This window comes from Stenella coeruleoalba, assembly GCF_951394435.1.
Source record: "Stenella coeruleoalba genome assembly, contig: scaffold_33, whole genome shotgun sequence".
Taxonomy (NCBI): domain Eukaryota; kingdom Metazoa; phylum Chordata; class Mammalia; order Artiodactyla; family Delphinidae; genus Stenella; species Stenella coeruleoalba.
The window spans coordinates 1,258,251-1,276,773 of record NW_027646420.1 but is presented as its reverse complement, the minus strand read 5'-3'; the positions used below and the strand labels follow the sequence as shown (position 1 = coordinate 1,276,773).

Sequence of the window (18,523 nt, the reverse complement as noted above, 5' to 3'; positions counted from 1 at the left end):
ACATCCCGCCCATCAGCATAACAAGGCTCCCAGTTCTCCATGGCCTGTCCTGCCTTTCTGGAGTTTACACTTTTTTCAGATGGCCCTTTTGACCGGGGAGAAGTGAGACTTCATTGTAGTGCAGATTTCCTTTGCAAGTTTGCTTGGTTGGCCAAAAAGGGCGTATGCGTTTTTTCCTGAATATATTCAGGAAAAAACGCATACGCCCTTTTTGGCCAAGTGCATCATTGTGGACGTTCTGCCTCTTTTCCTATGCCTTTAATGCAATTCCAGTCTACCTCCTGAAATCGGTTTCCTGCAATTCTGCCCCACTTTCAAGTCCTCTTGGCAGCCTTACTTCAGTCTATTTTTGGACGATAGCTGTCAATTATAACTCTGCAGGTTTGTGAATTACAGTGCCCCTGAGCTCCTTTCTTCAACTCGCTTTCTTGTGACCTGGCCGCAACACCGCAGGATGTCTACAGGCCCTAATCTGGTTCCGGCATGGCACGCTGAGCCTTTGGTTAATTCCTCTTCCTGGTGGGAAATGAGAGTTAAATTTGCCCATCCAGACACCTCCAGCTAGTCTCTCATTGGTTCTCGCTATTCCTGTTCATCTTCCACAGAAATTGCAAACTGGGCCAAACAGGAGGTTAAAGGGACTGACTCTCCAAGTGGGGAGAGTGTTAGTAAAGCGTCTGGAATGTTGAACCCGAGTACCAGGGTACGAAAACTGAGACATATTTGAACACGTCTCCCGATCACATGGTTGATCATAATCTAGGTTCCACATGCATGTTTTAGCTGAAGAAACAATACCTTAAACTTGGAGAGTTGAGACCCGTGGAATGGGTAGCATGCAATATGACTTCAAAGGGTCTTCATTTGCTCACGAACCCCTCCAATCCTATCACTGCTGCATTTATGCCCATGTACACATGCTTGATTCTCTTTCGGAGACATAGCAATCCATAGGTTTTAAGATACTTACTAGTCAGGTACATTCTTAGGCGTTTAATATGCGGTGTTGAGTCCATTTCGTTGCGCAAGGAGTAGCTCTTGTCTATTCCATATTTGGCTTAAGGAACTTTATCTGTGCTCATTTCAATCTCTGGTTTTATGCAGCACCCCAACTCACCTTTACCCTTAAGCAAGCATAAGTTGGTTTTCTAAATTTGAGACCCTGTTCTGTTCTGTAATTCAGTTCCTGTGTAGCCAAGTTTACATTCCGTGTATTACTGATATCTTATGATGTTTCTTTTTCTGTGTGACTTATTTCAGTTAGAATCATCATACCTGAATCCACTCATTGTGATGCTAAGGGCCTGATGACACAGATTTCATTGCTGAGTGATATTGCTTTGTAAGTAAATACCACAACTTCTTTATCCATTTTTCACTTTCTGCGATGTTGAACTTGTACTGTAAACGAGGTTCTTGTAAACAGAGCCGTTCCAAACTTTGGGGTGGCTGTGTCTTTTTCATTTTAATTTCCCTAAGCTATAGGACCATAAGTGGAAGTGCCCTAGGTTCTGTTGCTTTGTTTTTTAGATGTTTCAGGAAACACCATACACTTCTCCCAAGTGGTTGCTCCCAGTTCTCCATGGCCTGTCCTGCCTTTCTGGATTTTACACTTTTTTCAGATGGCCCTTTTGACCGGGGGGAAGTGAGACTTCATTGTAGTGCAGATTTCCTTTGCAAGCTTGCTTGGTTGGCCAAAAAGGGCGTATGCGTTTTTTCCTGAATATATTCAGGAAAACACGCATACGCCCTTTTTGGCCAAGTGCATCATTGTGGACGTTCTGCCTCTTTTCCTATGCTTTCAATGCAATTCCAGTCTACCTCCTGAAATCGGTTTCCTGCAATTCTGCCCCGCTTTCAAGTCCTCTTGGCAGCCTTACTTCAGTCTATTTTTGGACGATAGCTGTCATTTATAACTCTGCAGGTTTGTGAATTACAGTGCCCCTGAGCTCCTTTCTTCAACTCGCTTTCTTGTGACCTGGCCGAAACTCCGCAGGATGGCTTCAGGCCCTAATCTGGTTCCGGCCCGGCATGCTGAGCCTTTGGTTAATTCCGCTTCCTGGTGGGAAATGAGAGTTAAATTTGCCCATCCAGACACCTCCAGCTAGCCTCTCATTGGTTCTCGCTATTCCTGTTCATCTTCCGCAGAAATTGCAAACTGGGCCAAACAGGAGGTTAAAGGGACTGACTCTCCAAGTCGGGAGAGTGTTAGTAAAGCATCTGGAATGTTGCACCCGAGTACCAGGGGAGGAAAACTGAGACATATTTGAACACGTCTCCAGATCACATGGTTGATCATACTCTGGGTTCCACATGCATGTTTTAGCTGAAGGAAGAATACCTAAAATCTGGGTAGTTGAAACCCGTGGAATGGGTACCATGCAATATGACTTCAAAGGGTCTTCATTTGCTCACTGAACCTCTCCAATCCTATCACTGCTGCGTTTATGCCCCTGTACACATGCTTGATTCTCTTTCGGAGACATAGCAATCTATAGGTTTTAAGATACTTACTAGTCAGGTACATTCTTAGGCGTTTAATATGCGGTGTTGAGTCCATTTCATTGAGCAAGGAGTAGCTCTTGTCTATTCCATATTTGGCTTAAGGAACTTTATCTGTGCTCATTTCAATCTCTGGTTTTATGCAGCACCCCAACTCACCTTTCCCCTTAAGCAAGCATAAGTTGGTTTTCTAAATTTGAGACACTGTTCTGTTCTGTAATTCAGTTCCTGTGTAGCCAAGTTTACATTCCGTGTATTACTGATATCTTATGATGTTTCTTTTTCTGTGTGACTTATTTCAGTTAGAATCATCATACCTGAATCCACTCATTGTGCTGCTAAGGGCCTGATGACACAGATTTCATTGCTGAGTGATATTGCTTTGTAAGTAAATACCACAACTTCTTTATCCATTTTTCACTTTCTGCGATGTTGAACTTGTAATGTAAACGAGGTTCTTGTAAACAGAGCCGTTCCAAACTTTGGGGTGGCTGTGTCTTTTTGATTTTAATTTCCCTAAGCTATAGGACCATAAGTGGAAGTGCCCTAGGTTCTGTTGCTTTGTATTTTAGATGTTTCAGGAAACACCATACACTTCTCCCGAGTGGTTGTTGGCAATTTACATCCCGCCCATCAGCATAACAAGGCTCCCAGTTCTCCATGGCCTGTCCTGCCTTTCTGGATTTTACACTTTTTTCAGATGGCCCTTTTGACCGGGGGGAAGTGAGACTTCATTGTAGTGCAGATTTCCTTTGCAAGCTTGCTTGGTTGGCCAAAAAGGGCGTATGCGTTTTTTCCTGAATATATTCAGGAAAAAACGCATACGCCCTTTTTGGCCAAGTGCATCATTGTGGACGTTCTGCCTCTTTTCCTATGCTTTCAATGCAATTCCAGTCTACCTCCTGAAATCGGTTTCCTGCAATTCTGCCCCGCTTTCAAGTCCTCTTGGCAGCCTTACTTCAGTCTATTTTTGGACGATAGCTGTCATTTATAACTCTGCAGGTTTGTGAATTACAGTGCCCCTGAGCTCCTTTCTTCAACTCGTTTTCTTGTGAGCTGGCCGCAACACCGCAGGATGGCTTCAGGCCCTAATCTGGTTCCGGCACGGCACACTGAGCCTTTGGTTATTTCCTCTTCCTGGTGGGAAATGAGAGTTAAATTTGCCCGTCCAGACACCTCCAGCTAGCCTCTCATTGGTTCTCGCTATTCCTGTTCATCTTCCGCAGAAATTGCAAACTGGGCCAAACAGGAGGTTAAAGGGACTGACTCTCCAAGTCGGGAGAGTGTTAGTAAAGCGTCTGGAATGTTGCACCCGAGTACCAGGGGAAGAAAACTGAGACATATTTGAACACGTCTCCCGTTCACATGGTTGATCATACTTGGGTTCCACATACATGTTTTAGCTGAAGGAAGAATACCTAAAACCTGGGTAGTTGAAACCCGTGGAATGGGTACCATGCAATATGACTTCAAAGGGTCTTCATTTGCTCACCGAACCTCTCCAATCCTATCACTGCTGCGTTTATGCCCCTGTACACATGCTTGATTCTCTTTCGGAGACATAGCAATCCATAGGTTTTAAGATACTTACTAGTCAGGTACATTCTTAGGCGTTTAATATGCGGTGTTGAGTCCATTTCGTTGAGCAAGGAGTAGCTCTTGTCTATTCCATATTTGGCTTAAGGAACTTTATCTGTGCTCATTTCAATCTCTGGTTTTATGCAGCACCCGAACTCACCTTTCCCCTTAAGCAAGCATAAGTTGGTTTTCGAAATTTGAGACCCTGTTCTGTTCTGTAATTCAGTTCCTGTGTAGCCAAGTTTACATTCCGTGTATTACTGATATCTTATGATGTTTCTTTTTCTGTGTGACTTATTTCAGTTAGAATCATCATACCTGAATCCACTCATTGTGCTGCTAAGGGCCTGATGACACAGATTTCATTGCTGAGTGATATTGCTTTTTAAGTAAATACCACAACTTCTTTATCCATTTTTCACTTTCTGCGATGTTGAACTTGTACTGTAAACGAGGTTCTTGTAAACAGAGCCGTTCCAAACTTTGGGGTGGCTGTGTCTTTTTGATTTTAAATTCCCTAAGCTATAGGACCATAAGTGGAAGTGCCCTAGGCTCTGTTGCTTTGTTTTTTAGATGTTTCAGGAAACACCATACACTTCTCCCGAGTGGTTGTTGGCAATTTACATCCCGCCCATCAGCATAACAAGGCTCCCAGTTCTCCATGGCCTGTCCTGCCTTTCTGGATTTTACACTTTTTTCAGATGGCCCTTTTGACCAGGGGGAAGTGAGACTTCATTGTAGTGCAGATTTCCTTTGCAAGCTTGCTTGGTTGGCCAAAAAGGGCGTATGCGTTTTTTCCTGAATATATTCAGGAAAAAACGCATACGCCCTTTTTGGCCAAGTGCATCATTGTGGACGTTCTGCCTCTTTTCCTATGCTTTCAATGCAATTCCAGTCTACCTCCTGAAATCGGTTTCCTGCAATTCTGCCCCGTTTTCAAGTCCTCTTGGCAGCCTTACTTCAGTCTATTTTTGGACGATAGCTGTCATTTATAACTCTGCATGTTTGTGAATTACAGTGCCCCTGAGCTCCTTTCTTCAACTCGCTTTCTTTTGAGCTGGCCGCAACACCGCAGGATGGCTTCAGGCCCTAATCTGGTTCCGGTACAGCACGCTGAGCCTTTGGTTATTTCCTCTTCCTGGTGGGAAATGAGAGTTAAATTTGCCCGTCCAGACATCTCCAGCTAGCCTCTCATTGGTTCTAGCTATTCCTGTTCATCTTCCGCAGAAATTGCAAACTGGGCCAAACAGGAGGTTAAAGGCGCTGACTTTCCAAGTGGGGAGAGTGTTAGTAAAGCGTCTGGAATGTTGCACCCGAGTACCAGGGTACGAAAACTGAGACATATTTGAACACGTCTCCCGATCTCATGGTTGATCATAATCTAGGTTCCACATGCATGTTTTAGCTGAAGGAAGAATACCTTAAACCTGGGTATTTGAAACCCGTGGAATGGGTACCATGCAATATGACTTCAAAGGGTGTTCATTTGCTCACCGAACCTCTCCAATCCTATCACTGCTGCGTTTATGCCCCTGTACACATGCTTGATTCTCTTTTGGAGACATAGCAATCCATAGGTTTTTAGATACTTACTAGTCAGGTACATTTTAGGCGTTTAATATGCGGTGTTGAGTCCATTTCGTTGAGCAAGGAGTAGCTCTTGTCTGTTCCATATTTGGCTTAAGGAACTTTATCTGTGCTCATTTCAATCTCTGGTTTTATGCAGCACCCCAACTCACCTTTCCCCTTAAGCAAGCATAAGTTGGTTTTCGAAATTTGAGACCCTGTTCTGTTTTGGAATGCAGTTCCTGTGTAGCCAAGTTTACATTCCGTGTATTAGTGATATCTTATGATGTTTCTTTTTCTGTGTGACTTATTTCAGTTAGAATCATCATACCTGAATCCACTCATTGTGCTGCTAAGGGCCTGATGACACAGATTTCATTGCTGAGTGATATTGCTTTGTAAGTAAATACCACAACTTTTTTATCCATTTTTCACTTTCTGCGATGCTGAACTTGTACTGTAAACGAGGTTCTTGTAAACAGAGCCGTTCCAAACTTTGGGGTGGCTGTGTCTTTTTCATTTTAATTTCCCTAAGCTATAGGACCATAAGTGGAAGTGCCCTAGGCTCTGATGCTTTGTTTTTTAGATGTTTCAGGAAACACCATACACTTCTCCTGAGCGTCTGTTGGCAATTTACATCCCGCCCATCAGCATAACAAGGCTCCCAGTTCTCCATGGCCTGTCCTGCCTTTCTGGAGTTTACACTTTTTTCAGATGGCCCTTTTGACCGGGGAGAAGTGAGACTTCATTGTAGTGCAGATTTCCTTTGCAAGTTTGCTTGGTTGGCCAAAAAGGGCGTATGCGTTTTTTCCTGAATATATTCAGGAAAAAACGCATACGCCCTTTTTGGCCAAGTGCATCATTGTGGACGTTCTGCCTCTTTTCCTATGCCTTTAATGCAATTCCAGTCTACCTCCAGAAATCGGTTTCCTGCAATTCTGCCCCGCTTTCAAGTCCTCTTGGCAGCCTTACTTCAGTCTATTTTTGGACGATAGCTGTCAATTATAACTCTGCAGGTTTGTGAATTACAGTGCCCCTGAGCTCCTTTCTTCAACTCGCTTTCTTTTGAGCTGGCCGCAACACCGCAGGATGGCTTCAGGCCCTAATCTGGTTCTGGCACGGCACGCTGAGCCTTTGGTTAATTCCTCTTCCTGGTGGGAAATGAGAGTTAAATTTGCCCATCCAGACACCTCCAGCTAGTCTCTCATTGGTTCTCGCTATTCCTGTTCATCTTCCACAGAAATTGCAAACTGGGCCAAACAGGAGGTTAAAGGGACTGACTCTCCAAGTCGGGAGAGTGTTAGTAAAGCATCTGGAATGTTGCACCCGAGTACCAGGGGAGGAAAACTGAGACATATTTGAACACGTCTCCCGTTCACATGGTTGATCATACTCTGGGTTCCACATGCATGTTTTAGCTGAAGGAAGAATACCTTAAACCTGGAGAGTTGAGACCCGTGTAATGGGTACCATGCAATATGACTTCAAAGGGTCTTCATTTGCTCCCCGAACCTCTCCAATCCTATCACTGCTGCGTTTATGCCCCTGTACACACGCTTGATTCTCTTTTGGAGACATAGCAATCCATAGGTTTTAAGATACTTACTAGTCAGGTACATTCTTAGGCGTTTAATATGGGGTTTTGAGTCCATTTCGTTGAGCAAGGAGTAGCTCTTGTCTATTCCATATTTGGCTTAAGGAACTTTATCTGTGCTCATTTCAATCTCTGGTTTTATGCAGCACCCCAACTCACCTTTCCCCTTAAGCAAGCATAAGTTGGTTTTCGAAATTTGAGACCCTGTTCTGTTTTGGAATGCAGTTCCTGTGTAGCCAAGTTTACATTCCGTGTATTAGTGATATCTTATGATGTTTCTTTTTCTGTGTGACTTATTTCAGTTAGAATCATCATACCTGAATCCACTCATTGTGCTGCTAAGGGCCTGATGACACAGATTTCATTGCTGAGTGATATTGCTTTGTAAGTAAATACCACAACTTCTTTATCCATTTTTCACTTTCTGCGATGTTGAACTTGTACTGTAAACGAGGTTCTTGTAAACAGAGCCGTTCCAAACTTTGGGGTGGCTGTGTCTTTTTGATTTTAATTTCCCTAAGCTATAGGACCATAAGTGGAAGTGCCCTAGGTTCTGTTGCTTTGTTTTTTAGATGTTTCAGGAAACACCATACACTTCTCCAGAGTGGTTGTTGGCAATTTACATCCCGCCCATCAGCATAACAAGGCTCCCAGTTCTCCATGGCCTGTCCTGCCTTTCTGGATTTTACCCTTTTTTCAGATGGCCCTTTTGACCGGGGGGAAGTGAGACTTCATTGTAGTGCAGATTTCCTTTGCAAGCTTGCTTGGTTGGCCAAAAAGGGCGTATGCGTTTTTTCCTGAATATATTCAGGAAAAAACGCATACGCCCTTTTTGGCCAAGTGCATCATTGTGGACGTTCTGCCTCTTTTCCTATGCTTTCAATGCAATTCCAGTCTACCTCCTGAAATCGGTTTCCTGCAATTCTGCCCCGCTTTCAAGTCCTCTTGGCAGCCTTACTTCAGTCTATTTTTGGACGATAGCTGTCATTTATAACTCTGCAGGTTTGTGAATTACAGTGCCCCTGAGCTCCTTTCTTCAACTCGTTTTCTTGTGAGCTGGCCGCAACACCGCAGGATGGCTTCAGGCCCTAATCTGGTTCCGGCACGGCACACTGAGCCTTTGGTTATTTCCTCTTCCTGGTGGGAAATGAGAGTTAAATTTGCCCGTCCAGACACCTCCAGCTAGCCTCTCATTGGTTCTCGCTATTCCTGTTCATCTTCCGCAGAAATTGCAAACTGGGCCAAACAGGAGGTTAAAGGGACTGACTCTCCAAGTCGGGAGAGTGTTAGTAAAGCGTCTGGAATGTTGCACCCGAGTACCAGGGGAAGAAAACTGAGACATATTTGAACACGTCTCCCGTTCACATGGTTGATCATACTTGGGTTCCACATGCATGTTTTAGCTGAAGGAAGAATACCTAAAACCTGGGTAGTTGAAACCCGTGGAATGGGTACCATGCAATATGACTTCAAAGGGTCTTCATTTGCTCACGAACCTCTCCAATCCTATCACTGCTGCGTTTATGCCCCTGTACACATGCTTGATTCTCTTTCGGAGACATAGCAATCCATAGGTTTTAAGATACTTACTAGTCAGGTACATTCTTAGGTGTTTAATATGCGGTGTTGAGTCCATTTCGTTGAGCAAGGAGTAGCTCTTGTCTATTCCATATTTGGCTTAAGGAACTTTATCTGTGCTCATTTCAATCTCTGGTTTTATGCAGCACCCCAACTCACCTTTCCCCTTAAGCAAGCATAAGTTGATTTTCTAAATTTGAGACCCTGTTCTGTTCTGTAATTCAGTTCCTGTGTAGCCAAGTTTCCATTCCGTGTATTACTGATATCTTATGATGTTTCTTTTTCTGTGTGACTTATTTCAGTTAGAATCATCATACCTGAATCCACTCATTGTGCTGCTAAGGGCCTGATGACACAGATTTCATTGCTGAGTGATATTGCTTTGTAAGTAAATACCACAACTTCTTTATCCATTTTTCACTTTCTGCGATGTTGAACTTGTACTGTAAACGAGGTTCTTGTAAACAGAGCCATTCCAAACTTTGGGGTGGCTGTGTCTTTTTGATTTTAAATTCCCTAAGCTATAGGACCATAAGTGGAAGTGCCCTAGGCTCTGTTGCTTTGTTTTTTAGATGTTTCAGGAAACACCATACACTTCTCCAGAGTGGTTGTTTGCAATTTACATCCCGCCCATCAGCATAACAAGGCTCCCAGTTCTCCATGGCCTGTCCTGCCTTTCTGGATTTTACACTTTTTTCAGATGGCCCTTTTGACCGGGGGGAAGTGAGACTTCATTGTAGTGCAGATTTCCTTTGCAAGCTTGCTTGGTTGGCCAAAAAGGGCGTATGCGTTTTTTCCTGAATATATTCAGGAAAAAACGCATACGCCCTTTTTGGCCAAGTGCATCATTGTGGACGTTCGGCCTCTTTTCCTATGCTTTCAATGCAATTCCAGTCTACCTCCTGAAATCGGTTTCCTGCAATTCTGCCCCGCTTTCAAGTCCTCTTAGCAGCCTTATTTCAGTCTATTTTTGGACGATAGCTGTCATTTATAACTCTGCAGGTTTGTGAATTACAGTGCCCCTGAGCTCCTTTCTTCAACTCGCTTTCTTGTGACCTGGCCGCAACACCGCAGGATGTCTTCAGGCCCTAATCTGGTTCTGGCACGGCATGCTGAGCCTTTGGTTATTTCCTCTTCCTGGTGGGAAATGAGATTTAAATTTGCCCGTCCAGACACCTCCAGCTAGCCTCTCATTGGTTCTCTCTATTCCTGTTCATCTTCCGCAGAAATTGCAAACTGGGCCAAACAAGAGGTTAAAGGCGCTGACTCTCCAAGTGGGGAGAGTGTTAGTAAAGCGTCTGGAATGTTGCACCCGAGTACCAGGGGAAGAAAACTGAGACATATTTGAACACGTCTCCCGATCACATGGTTGATCATACTTGGGTTCCACATGCATGTTTTAGCTGAAGGAAGAATACCTAAAACCTGGGTAGTTGAAACCCCTGGAATGGGTACCATGCAATATGACTTCAAAGGGTCTTCATTTGCTCACCGAACCTCTCCAATCCTATCACTGCTGCGTTTATGCCCCTGTACACATGCTTGATTCTCTTTCGGAGACATAGCAATCCATAGGTTTTAAGATACTTACTAGTCAGGTACATTCTTAGGCGTTTAATATGCGGTGTTGAGTCCATTTCGTTGAGCAAGGAGTAGCTCTTGTCTATTCCATATTTGGCTTAAGGAACTTTATCTGTGCTCATTTCAATCTCTGGTTTTATGCAGCACCCCAACTCACCTTTCCCCTTAAGCAAGCATAAGTTGGTTTTCGAAATTTGAGACCCTGTTCTGTTCTGTAATTCAGTTCCTGTGTAGCCAAGTTTCCATTCCGTGTATTACTGATATCTTATGATGTTTCTTTTTCTGTGTGACTTATTTCAGTTAGAATCATCATACCTGAATCCACTCATTGTGCTGCTAAGGGCCTGATGACACAGATTTCATTGCTGAGTGATATTGCTTTGTAAGTAAATACCACAACTTCTTTATCCATTTTTCACTTTCTGCGATGTTGAACTTGTACTGTAAACGAGGTTCTTGTAAACAGAGCCATTCCAAACTTTGGGGTGGCTGTGTCTTTTTGATTTTAAATTCCCTAAGCTATAGGACCATAAGTGGAAGTGCCCTAGGCTCTGTTGCTTTGTTTTTTAGATGTTTCAGGAAACACCATACACTTCTCCCGAGTGGTTGTTTGCAATTTACATCCCGCCCATCAGCATAACAAGGCTCCCAGTTCTCCATGGCCTGTCCTGCCTTTCTGGATTTTACACTTTTTTCAGATGGCCCTTTTGACCGGGGGGAAGTGAGACTTCATTGTAGTGCAGATTTCCTTTGTAAGCTTGCTTGGTTGGCCAAAAAGGGCGTATGCGTTTTTTCCTGAATATATTCAGGAAAAAACGCATACGCCCTTTTTGGCCAAGTGCATCATTGTGGACGTTCTGCCTCTTTTCCTATGCCTTCAGTGCAATTCCAGTCTACCTCCTGAAATCGGTTTCCTGCAATTCTGCCCCACTTTCAAGTCCTCTTGGCAGCCTTACTTCAGTCTATTTTTGGACGATAGCTGTCATTTATAACTCTGCAGGTTTGTGAATTACAGTGCCCCTGAGCTCCTTTCTTCAACTCGCTTTCTTGTGAGCTGGCCGCAACACCGCAGGAGGTCTTCAGGCCCTAATCGGGTTCTGGCACGGCATGCTGAGCCTTTGGTTATTTCCTCTTCCTGGTGGGAAATGAGAGTTAAATTTGCCCGTCCAGACACCTCCAGCTAGCCTCTCATTGGTTCTCGCTATTCCTGTTCATCTTCCGCAGAAATTGCAAACTGGGCCAAACAGGAGGTTAAAGGGACTGACTCTCCAAGTCGGGAGAGTGTTAGTAAAGCGTCTGGAATGTTGCACCCGAGTACCAGCGGAAGAAAACTGAGACATATTTGAACACGTCTCCCGTTCACATGGTTGATCATACTTGGGTTCCACATGCATGTTTTAGCTGAAGGAAGAATACCTAAAACCTGGGTAGTTGAAACCCGTGGAATGGGTACCATGCAATATGACTTCAAAGGGTCTTCATTTGCTCACGAACCTCTCCAATCCTATCACTGCTGCGTTTATGCCCCTGTACACATGCTTGATTCTCTTTCGGAGACATAGCAATCCATAGGTTTTAAGATACTTACTAGTCAGGTACATTCTTAGGCGTTTAATATGCGGTGTTGAGTCCATTTCGTTGAGCAAGGAGTAGCTCTTGTCTATTCCATATTTGGCTTAAGGAACTTTATCTGTGCTCATTTCAATCTCTGGTTTTATGCAGCACCCCAACTCACCTTTCCCCTTAAGCAAGCATAAGTTGATTTTCTAAATTTGAGACCCTGTTCTGTTCTGTAATTCAGTTCCTGTGTAGCCAAGTTTCCATTCCGTGTATTACTGATATCTTATGATGTTTCTTTTTCTGTGTGACTTATTTCAGTTAGAATCATCATACCTGAATCCACTCATTGTGCTGCTAAGGGCCTGATGACACAGATTTCATTGCTGAGTGATATTGCTTTGTAAGTAAATACCACAACTTCTTTATCCATTTTTCACTTTCTGCGATGTTGAACTTGTACTGTAAACGAGGTTCTTGTAAACAGAGCCATTCCAAACTTTGGGGTGGCTGTGTCTTTTTGATTTTAAATTCCCTAAGCTATAGGACTATAAGTGGAAGTGCCCTAGGCTCTGTTGCTTTGTTTTTTAGATGTTTCAGGAAACACCATACACTTCTCCAGAGTGGTTGTTTGCAATTTACATCCCGCCCATCAGCATAACAAGGCTCCCAGTTCTCCATGGCCTGTCCTGCCTTTCTGGATTTTACACTTTTTTCAGATGGCCCTTTTGACCGGGGGGAAGTGAGACTTCATTGTAGTGCAGATTTCCTTTGCAAGCTTGCTTGGTTGGCCAAAAAGGGCTTATGCGTTTTTTCCTGAATATATTCAGGAAAAAACGCATACGCCCTTTTTGGCCAAGTGCATCATTGTGGACGTTCGGCCTCTTTTCCTATGCTTTCAATGCAATTCCAGTCTACCTCCTGAAATCGGTTTCCTGCAATTCTGCCCCGCTTTCAAGTCCTCTTGGCAGCCTTACTTCAGTCTATTTTTGGACGATAGCTGTCATTTATAACTCTGCAGGTTTGTGAATTACAGTGCCCCTGAGCTCCTTTCTTCAACTCGCTTTCTTGTGACCTGGCCGCAACACCGCAGGATGTCTTCAGGCCCTAATCTGGTTCTGGCACGGCATGCTGAGCCTTTGGTTATTTCCTCTTCCTGGTGGGAAATGAGAGTTAAATTTGCCCGTCCAGACACCTCCAGCTAGCCTCTCATTGGTTCTCTCTATTCCTGTTCATCTTCCGCAGAAATTGCAAACTGGGCCAAACAAGAGGTTAAAGGCGCTGACTCTCCAAGTGGGGAGAGTGTTAGTAAAGCGTCTGGAATGTTGCACCCGAGTACCAGGGGAAGAAAACTGAGACATATTTGAACACGTCTCCCGATCACATGGTTGATCATACTTGGGTTCCACATGCATGTTTTAGCTGAAGGAAGAATACCTAAAACCTGGGTAGTTGAAACCCGTGGAATGGGTACCATGCAATATGACTTCAAAGGGTCTTCATTTGCTCACCGAACCTCTCCAATCCTATCACTGCTGCGTTTATGCCCCTGTACACATGCTTGATTCTCTTTCGGAGACATAGCAATCCATAGGTTTTAAGATACTTACTAGTCAGGTACATTCTTAGGCGTTTAATATGCGGTGTTGAGTCCATTTCGTTGAGCAAGGAGTAGCTCTTGTCTATTCCATATTTGGCTTAAGGAACTTTATCTGTGCTCATTTCAATCTCTGGTTTTATGCAGCACCCCAACTCACCTTTCCCCTTAAGCAAGCATAAGTTGGTTTTCTAAATTTGAGACCCTGTTCTGTTCTGTAATTCAGTTCCTGTGTAGCCAAGTTTACATTCCGTGTATTACTGATATCTTATGATGTTTCTTTTTCTGTGTGACTTATTTCAGTTAGAATCATCATACCTGAATCCACTCATTGTGCTGCTAAGGGCCTGATGACACAGATTTCATTGCTGAGTGATATTGCTTTTTAAGTAAATACCACAACTTCTTTATCCATTTTTCACTTTCTGCGATGTTGATCTTGTACTGTAAACGAGGTTCTTGTAAACAGAGCCGTTCCAAACTTTGGGGTGGCTGTGTCTTTTTGATTTTAAATTCCCTAAGCTATAGGACCATAAGTGGAAGTGCCCTAGGCTATGTTGCTTTGTTTTTTAGATGTTTCAGGAAACACCATACACTTCTCCCGAGTGGTTGTTGGCAATTTACATCCCGCCCATCAGCATAACAAGGCTCCCAGTTCTCCATGGCCTGTCCTGCCTTTCTGGATTTTACACTTTTTTCAGATGGCCCTTTTGAACAGGGGGAAGTGAGACTTCATTGTAGTGCAGATTTCCTTTGCAAGCTTGCTTGGTTGGCCAAAAAGGACGTATGCGTTTTTTCCTGAATATATTCAGGAAAAAACGCATACGCCCTTTTTGGCCAAGTGCATCATTGTGGACGTTCTGCCTCTTTTCCTATGCTTTCAATGCAATTCCAGTCTACCTCCTGAAATCGGTTTCCTGCAATTCTGCCCCGCTTTCAAGTCCTCTTGGCAGCCTTACTTCAGTCTATTTTTGGACGATAGCTGTCATTTATAACTCTGCAGGTTTGTGAATTACAGTGCCCCTGAGCTCCTTTCTTCAACTCGCTTTCTTGTGACCTGGCCGCAACACCGCAGGATGTCTTCAGGCCCTAATCTGGTTCCGGCCCGGCATGCTGAGCCTTTGGTTAATTCCTCTTCCTGGTGGGAAATGAGAGTTGAATTTGCCCGTCCAGACACCTCCAGCTAGCCTCTCATTGGTTCTCGCTATTCCTGTTCATCTTCCGCAGAAATTGCAAACTGGGCCAAACAGGAGGTTAAAGGGACTGACTCTCCAAGTCGGGAGAGTGTTAGTAAAGCGTCTGGAATGTTGCACCCGAGTACCAGGGGAAGAAAACTGAGACATATTTGAACACGTCTCCCGTTCACATGGTTGATCATACTTGGGTTCCACATGCATGTTTTAGCTGAAGGAAGAATACCTAAAACCTGGGTAGTTGAAACCCGTGGAATGGGTACCATGCAATATGACTTCAAAGGGTCTTCATTTGCTCACGAACCTCTCCAATCCTATCACTGCTGCGTTTATGCCCCTGTACACATGCTTGATTCTCTTTTGGAGACATAGCAATCCATAGGTTTTAAGATACTTACTAGTCAGGTACATTCTTAGGCGTTTAATATGCGGTGTTGACTCCATTTCGTTGAGCAAGGAGTAGCTCTTGTCTATTCCATATTTGGCTTAAGGAAATTTATCTATGCTCATTTCAATCTCTGGTTTTATGCAGCACCCCAACTCACCTTTCCCCTTAAGCAAGCATAAGTTGGTTTTCTAAATTTGAGACCTTGTTCTGTTCTGTAATTCAGTTCCTGTGTAGCCAAGTTTCCATTCCGTGTATTACTGATATCTTATGATGTTTCTTTTTCTGTGTGACTTATTTCAGTTAGAATCATCATACCTGAATCCACTCATTGTGCTGCTAAGGGCCTGATGACACAGATTTCATTGCTGAGTGATATTGCTTTGTAAGTAAATACCACAACTTCTTTATCCATTTTTCACTTTCTGCGATGTTGAACTTGTACTGTAAACGAGGTTCTTGTAAACAGAGCCATTCCAAACTTTGGGGTGGCTGTGTCTTTTTGATTTTAAATTCCCTAAGCTATAGGACCATAAGTGGAAGTGCCCTAGGCTCTGTTGCTTTGTTTTTTAGATGTTTCAGGAAACACCATACACTTCTCCCGAGTGGTTGTTTGCAATTTACATCCCGCCCATCAGCATAACAAGGCTCCCAGTTCTCCATGGCCTGTCCTGCCTTTCTGGATTTTACACTTTTTTCAGATGGCCCTTTTGACCGGGGGGAAGTGAGACTTCATTGTAGTGCAGATTTCCTTTGTAAGCTTGCTTGGTTGGCCAAAAAGGGCGTATGCGTTTTTTCCTGAATATATTCAGGAAAAAACGCATACGCCCTTTTTGGCCAAGTGCATCATTGTGGACGTTCTGCCTCTTTTCCTATGCCTTCAGTGCAATTCCAGTCTACCTCCTGAAATCGGTTTCCTGCAATTCTACCCCGCTTTCAAGTCCTCTTGGCAGCCTTACTTCAGTCTATTTTTGGACGATAGCTGTCATTTATAACTCTGCAGGTTTGTGAATTACAGTGCCCCTGAGCTCCTTTCTTCAACTCGCTTTCTTGTGACCTGGCCGCAACACCGCAGGATGTCTTCAGGCCCTAATCTGGTTCTGGCACGGCATGCTGAGCCTTTGGTTATTTCCTCTTCCTGGTGGGAAATGAGAGTTAAATTTGCCCGTCCAGACACCTCCAGCTAGCCTCTCATTGGTTCTCGCTATTCCTGTTCATCTTCCGCAGAAATTGCAAACTGGGCCAAACAGGAGGTTAAAGGGACTGACTCTCCAAGTCGGGAGAGTGTTAGTAAAGCGTCTGGAATGTTGCACCCGAGTACCAGGGGAAGAAAACTGAGACATATTTGAACACGTCTCCCGATCACATGGTTGATCATACTTGGGTTCCACATGCATGTTTTAGCTGAAGGAAGAATACCTAAAACCTGGGTAGTTGAAACCCGTGGAATGGGTACCATGCAATATGACTTCAAAGGGTCTTCATTTGCTCACCGAACCTCTCCAATCCTATCACTGCTGCGTTTATGCCCCTGTACACATGCTTGATTCTCTTTCGGAGACATAGCAATCCATAGGTTTTAAGATACTTACTAGTCAGGTACATTCTTAGGCGTTTAATATGCGGTGTTGAGTCCATTTCGTTGAGCAAGGAGTAGCTCTTGTCTATTCCATATTTGGCTTAAGGAACTTTATCTGTGCTCATTTCAATCTCTGGTTTTATGCAGCACCCCAACTCACCTTTCGCCTTAAGCAAGCATAAGTTGGTTTTCGAAATTTGAGACCCTGTTCTGTTCTGTAATTCAGTTCCTGTGTAGCCAAGTTTACATTCCGTGTATTACTGATATCTTATGATGTTTCTTTTTCTGTGTGACTTATTTCAGTTACAATCATCATACCTGAATCCACTCATTGTGCTGCTAAGGGCCTGATGACATAGATTTCATTGCTGAGTGATATTGCTTTGTAGGTGAATACCACAACTTCTTTATCCATTTTTCACTTTCTGCGATGTTGAACTTGTACTGTAAACGAGGTTCTTGTTAACAGAGCCGTTCCAAACTTTGGGGTGGCTGTGTCTTTTTGATTTTAATTTCCCTAAGCTATAGGACCATAAGTGGAAGTGCCCTAGGCTCTGTTGCTTTGTTTCTTAGATGTTTCAGGAAACACCATACACTTCTCCCAAGTGTCTGTTGGCAATTTACATCCCGCCCATCAGCATAACAAGGCTCCCAGTTCTCAATGGCCTGTCCTGCCTTTCTGGATTTTACACTTTTTTCAGATGGCCCTTTTGACCGGGGGAAAGTGAGAATTCATTGTAGTGCAGATTTCCTTTGCAAGCTTGCTTGGTTGGCCAAAAAGGGCTTATGCGTTTTTTCCTGAATATATTCAGGAAAAAACGCATACACCCTTTTTGGCCAAGTGCATCATTGTGGACGTTCTGCCTCTTTTCCTATGCTTTCAATGCAATTCCAGTCTACCTCCTGAAATCGGTTTCCTGCAATTCTGCCCCGCTTTCAAGTCCTCTTGGCAGCCTTACTTCAGTCTATTTTTGGACGATAGCTGTCATTTATAACTCTGCAGGTTTGTGAATTACAGTGCCCCTGAGCTCCTTTCTTCAACGCGCTTTCTTGTGACCTGGCCGCAACACCGCAGGATGGCTTCAGGCCCTAATCTGATTCCGGTACGGCACGCTGAGCCTTTGGTTATTTCCTCTTCCTGGTGGGAAATGAGAGTTAAATTTGCCCGTCCAGACACCTCCAGCTAGTCTCTCATTGGTTCTCGCTATTCCTGTTCATCTTCCGCAGAAATTGCAAACTGGGCCAAACAGGAGGTTAAAGGCGCTGACTCTCCAAGTGGGGACAGTGTTAGTAAAGCGTCTGGAATGTTGCTCCCGAGTACCAGGGGAGGAAAACTGAGACATATTTGAACACGTCTCCCGATCTCATGGTTGATCATACTCTGGGTTCCACATGCATGTTTTACCTGAAGGAAGAATACCTAAAACCTGGGTAGCTGAAACCCGTGGAATGGGTACCATGCAATATGACTTCAAAGGGTCTTCATTTGCTCACCGAACCTCTCTAATCCTATCACTGCTGCGTTTATGCCCCTGTACACATGCTTGATTCTCTTTCGGAGACATAGCAATCCCTAGGTTTTAAGATACTTACTAGTCAGGTACATTCTTAGGCGTTTAATATGCGGTGTTGGGTCCATTTCTTCGAGCAAGGAGTAGCTCTTGTCTATTCCATATTTGGCTTAAGGAACTTTATCTGTGCTCATTTCAATCTCTGGTTTTATGCAGCACCCCAACTCACCTTTCCCCTTAAGCAAGCATAAGTTGGTTTTCTAAATTTGAGACCCTGTTCTGTTCTGTAATTCAGTTCCTGT

The 18,523-nt window shown here is 43.8% G+C and overlaps 1 long non-coding RNA gene across 4 annotated transcripts in view; it reads left to right on the top strand.

Annotated features, from left to right (window-relative positions):
* Positions 1-18,523, top strand: part of LOC307181126 — an 872,172-nt gene that overhangs the window by 795,068 nt on the left and 58,581 nt on the right. For all 4 annotated transcript variants that reach the window (XR_013825926.1, XR_013825927.1, XR_013825928.1 and 1 more), the window contains exons 3-4: positions 4,388-4,469; positions 13,861-13,942. This is a non-coding gene — a long non-coding RNA (uncharacterized lncRNA). The remainder of the gene's footprint in view (positions 1-4,387; positions 4,470-13,860; positions 13,943-18,523) is intronic.